This window comes from Panthera pardus, unplaced genomic scaffold (genome assembly GCF_024362965.1).
Source record: "Panthera pardus isolate Hobbes unplaced genomic scaffold, ASM2436296v1 HiC_scaffold_16, whole genome shotgun sequence".
Classification (NCBI taxonomy): domain Eukaryota; kingdom Metazoa; phylum Chordata; class Mammalia; order Carnivora; family Felidae; genus Panthera; species Panthera pardus.
In genome coordinates this window covers 92,764,825-92,770,936 of record NW_026526721.1, presented here as the reverse complement: position 1 = coordinate 92,770,936, position 6,112 = coordinate 92,764,825, and positions in this window count along the sequence as shown.

Sequence of the window (6,112 nt, the reverse complement as noted above, 5' to 3'; positions counted from 1 at the left end):
GTTTACAATTCTCCTTGAAGAACCGGAACCCTTTTAGGAAGTCATGGTCTAGGACAGGTTTTATTCTCCATTAAATTCTCCTTTTTAGAAAGAAAAAAACATCCCTATGCTAGTGTTTAGAACCTAACAAACCGCACATGTTTCCGATACTTTATTCTTTCTCTAGGTAACTGAAAAAAAAAAAAATCGTTCTTACCATGGCAACCTCCATGCTGGCTCCAGAAAATGCCATTTCTTATTGTGCTTTGGTTTACTGAACGTCAATGGAACATTTCTGTAGGGATCAATTTTTTTAAGTAATCATCTTTTTTATATATGTTATTTAATTCCTGTCCTTCAATGCACCAACATTCTTAAATGGCAAATGAAAATTGCGCTTTCCCAGTAGAGTGAATTAATTCTTAAACCAGGGCTTCCAACAGGTTGAGAGAATGTGAATTGGTTTTCTCGCTGGACCCAGATGATATTTCTTCTGTATTTATGAAAGCAAGGAGGCTGCTGTCCCCTTGCAGAACCAAGCCACCCAAGCCTCTAAGAGCATGAAAGCAGCCTGCTAGGAAGGAGATGGGGTATAGCAAAATGAATGTTATTACAAATTTTAGCAGTACTCTTTGGCCTATTGCCTTTTTTCTACCTCTCCTTATTGCTTTAGAGGTCATTTAAAATCTACTACCTCAGGATCTATGAGGACCTTTTTGTTCACACCGCCCTCTTAGATGAATGGCCAGAGGTGGCCTAGGGCTTTGCCTCGGGTGGGAATTCTTGGCCTGGATGGGTTTGAAAATGGGCACATCCATGGGCTGGAGAATATGGATCCACAGGAGGCTAGAAGAATATGCAACTGCACTGGTGTAGCCTCTAATGGAAGGTGAAGTTAATTACCAAACAGGTTCTCCAAACTGTCAACTCTGGAACTGCCAGAGAAAGAAAACCAGGTACTAAATACAGAACAGCAGGCAGGAAAACCCAGGATAAGCATATGGTTGTGAGGCAAACCATGACAGGAGGCTGACCTGGGGGATTCTCTGTGATCATTTCTTTTTTTTTTTTAATATGAAATTTATTGTCAAATTGGTTTCCATACAACACCCAAGGCTCATCCCAACAGGTGCCCTCCTCCTTCCTTCACCCATCCTTCCCTTCCTCCCACTCTCCATCAACCCTCAGTTTATTCTCAGTTTTTAAGAGTCTCTTATGCTTTGGGTCCCTCCCTCTCTAACTTTTTTTTCCCTTCCCCTCCCCCATGGTCTTCTGTTAAGTTTCTCAGGATTCACGTAAGAGTGAAAACATATGGTATCTGTCTTTCTCTGTATGGCTTATTTCACTTAGCATCACACTCTCCAGTTCCATCCACACTGCTACAAAAGGCCACATTTCATTCTTTCTCATTGCCAAGTAGTATTCCACTGTGTACATAAACCACAATTTCTTTTTTTTTATATGACTTATCTTTTTTTTCTCTTTTTGAATATATGAAATTTATTGTCAAATTGGTTTCCATACAACACCCAGTGCTCATCCCAAAAGGTGCCCTCCTCAATACCCATCACCCACCCTCCCCTCCCTCCCACCCCCCATCAACCCTCAGTTTGTTCTCAGTTTTTAAGAGTCTCTTATACTTTGGCTCTCTTCCACTGTAACCTCTTTTTTTTTCCTTCCCCTCTCCCATGGGTTTCTGTTAAGTTTCTCAGGATCCACATAAGAGTGAAACCATATGGTATCTGTCTTTCTCTGTATGGCTTATTTCACTTAGCATCACACTCTCCAGTTCCATCCACGTTGCTACAAAAGGCCATATTTCATTCTTTCTCATTGCCACGTAGTATTCCATTGTGTATATAAACCACAATTTCTTTATCCATTCATCAGTTGATGGACATTTAGGCTCTTTCCATAATTTGGCTATTGTTGAGAGTGCTGCTATAAACATTGGGGTACAGGTGCCCCTATGCATCAGCACTCCTGTATCCCTTGGGTAAATTCCTACCAGTGCTATTGCTGGGTCATAGGGTAGGTCTATTTTTAACTTTCTGAGGAACCTCCACACTGCTTTCCAGAGCGGCTGCACCAATTTGCATTCCCACCAACAGTGCAAGAGGGTTCCCGTTTCTCCACATCCTCTCCAGCATCTATAGTCTCCTGATTTGTTCATTTTGGCCACTCTGACTGGCGTGAGGTGATATCTGAGTGTGTAAACCACACTTTCTTTATCCATTCATCAGTTGATGGACATTTAGGCTCTTTCCGTAATTTGGCTATTGTTGAGAGTGCTGCTATAAACATTGGGGTACAAGTGTCCCTATGCACCAGCACTCCTGTATCCCCTGAGTAAATTCCTAGCAGTGCTATTGCTGGGTCATAGGGTAGATCTATTTTTAATTTTTTGAGGAACGTCCACACTGTTTTCCAGAGAGGCTGCACCAGTTTGCATTCCCGTGTGATAATTTCTTTGGTGAGCGGGAGGTAAGCAGTTAGGGATGCTATTATTTATAGGTTGAATTATGTCCCCCCAAATTCTTATGGTGGAGTCCTAACCCCCATTACCTCAGAATGCAACCTTAATTGAAGACAAGTCTTTGGCGGGGGTAATTGAGTTACAGTGAGGGTATTAGGGTTGGCCGTAATCCAACATGATTAGCTGGGGAAAATGTGGTCACAAATATGCACGGAGAAGAATCCCACATGAAGATGAAGGCAGCGATCAGGGTGATACTTCTATACACCAAGGATGCCAAAGATTGCCCCAGCAAAACCACTGGAAGCTAGGAGAGAGGCGGGAGCAGATTCTCCCTCACAGCCCTTCAGAAAGGAGCCCCCCCTTGCTGACATCTTCCCTGCAGCCTCCCAGCCTCCACAACTGTGAGACCATCAATTTCTGTTGTTTAAGCCACCCAGTTTGTGGTACTCTGTTATAGCAGTGCTGGCAAACGAACACAGACATCCTGAGGGATTTCAGTTGACCATACCTCATTATAACCCTCCTGCTGCTGGTGTTCAGGAGAGGGACAGTAGAAGTCAGGTTAAAAAACAAAACCACCTGTCCTAGTGATTATCCTCTCACCGTAAAATCTGCCACATAAAAATTAATGACAATTCTGGAACTGCTTACCACAAAAGCAGATGGGAGCGTCAAATACCATCTAGCCCAACCTGTCCTTTTCAGATATGGAAACCAGAGCCCAGAGAGGAGAAGGGCCCTGCCAGGTCACATGGTGAGTCAGGAGTCAAGGACAGACTCCTATCTTAATGTTCACAAGGGCTGCCATCACAAAGTACCATGAATTGAATGGCTTAAACAACAGAAACTTGTTTTCTCTCAGTTCTGGAGCTTAGAACTCAAAGATGAAGGTGTTGGCAGGCTTGGTTTCTTCTGAGGCCTCTGTCCTTGGCCTGCAGCTGCCCACCTTCTCACTGTGTCTTCACATGGCCTTTTCCTCTGTGTGCACACCTCCCTGGTGTCTCAGTGGAGTCAAGTGTTCCGATCCTCCTGTTAACATCCTTTCTTCTCAACTTGAAGAACTCCCTTTAGCATTTTCTGTAAGGCAGGTCTAGTGGTGATGAACTCCCTCAGCTTTTGTTTCTGAAGTCTTTATCTCTTCATTTTTGAACAATTTTGCTGCGTATACTACTCCTGGTTGGCAGGGGTTTTTTCTTCCTGAGTTCTGAATATATTGTACGACTCCCTTCTGGCCTGTAAAATCTGCTGAAAAATCTGCTATAGCCTTGTGGGGTTTTCCTTGTATGTAACAAGTTGCTTTTCTCCTGCTGCTTTTAATATTCTCTCATCTTTAACTTTCAACAATTCAATTATAATGTGTCTGAGTGTGGGTTTCTTACGTTTCATCTTATTTATCTTATTCAGAACTCTCTAAGCTTTCTGGTTCTGGGGTGTGTCTGTCAGAGTGCTTTCACCATCGACTGAAAAAAAAAAAATCTACCCTGAAAACCCAGAATCATCAGGGGCAAATGAAAAACATATTTTTGAGAGGGAAGAAGTGAGGCAAAATTTTACCCATTTTACAATTTGTCCACAGGCCACCCTTGATGACAAAAGCCAACTCAGTATGAGTTAATCCAGAATCCTAATGATAATGGTCTTGTGTTGCTAAATAAGCATTTACACAATACAATCTTTATTTACATTTAAGAAGGCCAGGGGTGTCTTGGTGGCTCAGTCAGTTAAGCCTCTGACTCTTGATATGAGCTCAGGTTGTGATTTTGCAGCACGAGATTGAGTCCTGTATTGGGCTCTGCGCTGAGCGTTAAGCCTGCTTGGGATTCTCTTTCCCTCCCTTTCTGCCCCGCCCCTACTTGTGCTTTCTCTCTCAAAATAAATCCATAAGCTTAAAAAAAAAAAAAAAAAAAAAAAGGACATGGTGGTTCAATCGGTTAAGCGTCAGACTTGGCCTCAGGTCATGATCTTACAGTTCGTGGGTTTGAGCCCTGCATCGGGCTCTGTGCTGACAGCTCAGAGCCTGGAGCCTGCTTTGGATCCTGTGTCTCCCTCTCTTCTCTGCCCCTCCCTCACTTGCACTCTCTCTCTTTCTATCTCACAAAATGAATAAATATTTTTTAAAAAAGGACAAAAAGGGTTTTTGTCAAAAGTGATTTTAAGATTTGTCAGCATTAACCTCTTACTTTCACACTTCGTGTTAAATTGTTTCTGCAGAAAATGTAGGAGTCAGGAAACAAAGCAGAGAGGGAGGGAGAGAGGGAGGGAGAGAGGAAGGATGCAATCTGGGGGTAGGAGTAAGGTAGTGATACTTGGGTGCATTTGCTATCCTGTCCCTGGATTCCCTGCGACAAGCAAATTTCTGAGAACAGACACTGCCTTGGAGGCCTCCTATTGGCATCCTTTCCTACTAATTGGGCCTTTTCTAAATTATTAGCAATTTAACTTGTTTATGTGGCAGTATCCTGATTCCCTTTGATTTCTGGATTATATAACACCAAACCAAAGACAATGGTCAACTAAAGAAAACTAATAAATTTTTCTTCACATTTTGGCAAGTGTGTTCACAAGTTAAAGATCTAGATCTGAGAAACTGATAAAAATGAAGTTGCAATTAGAAAACCAAATGCCACAGAAATTGACTTACCGGTCTCTCCAGGGGTGTTTTCAAGGTAATATATTTTCATCAGAATGAATCATACATTTTTTTTTTTTAATCGTCATGGGTCAAATGGAGGTTGCCCTGGGTAAAAGACATGTTGCTTTGCATTCTACTGGCATGATTGGTGAGAATGCCCTTGAATTCAAATTAGAGAAATGTTTAGTGCTGGTGCCGACAACAGTGATCTATAACTTTGTTTTGCAGTCATATGCAGGTCACCTTTCATGCTACCGGGAACTTTCTTTTCAACACAAGAGATAAGAGAACAAAATGACTTAATTGATATTAAACAGAGGCTATTGTTATCTTTTACACAGTCTCATTTTGGCCTGAGCAGAATCTTTAAGAAATGTAACAAAAACTGTATACACATTTAAATGTGAAACGAGTTCTTCATGCAGAAAACACAAGGTTATGGCCACCTGGAGAAGAAAGAGCAATAAATAGTAACCCAAAAGCAGGTACCAGCCCCACATCTGGCTTGATTTATGTGATCTTGGAGAGAGTGACCACACCCAAAATGGAGATAATAACAAATACTTATCCTACCTACCTTATAGGGACCCTCAGGGACTACTGATGGCGACCACTTTCACAATAATTTGTCTTCTTTTTTACATTGACTTTGTCAAGCCTTATGCGTTATGCCAAGTGCATTGCATTTTATATCTGTTTTTCCCAACTATTCTGAAACCTGAGTGGTCTCTCTCTTTCTCTCTCTCTCTCTCTCTCTCATAGAAGGAAAAAATTGAAAGTTAGAGACTCTAAGTAATTTATCCAAGGGGTAGCTGAATGAGCTAAGATCATAAGACTGAGAAAAACAGAAGTTATTCTCCATCAGGAGTTCTAAAGCACTTGAGTTTGGATTGATGCTGCTTTCATGTAATTGTTTTCTCTGATAAAATTCAGATGAAAAGGCTGAGAGGTTTAGCTTTTTACATATTAGGTCATTTTTCCTGGGAAAGGTTAAAAGCGGAATAATTGCTAAAAATAATAAC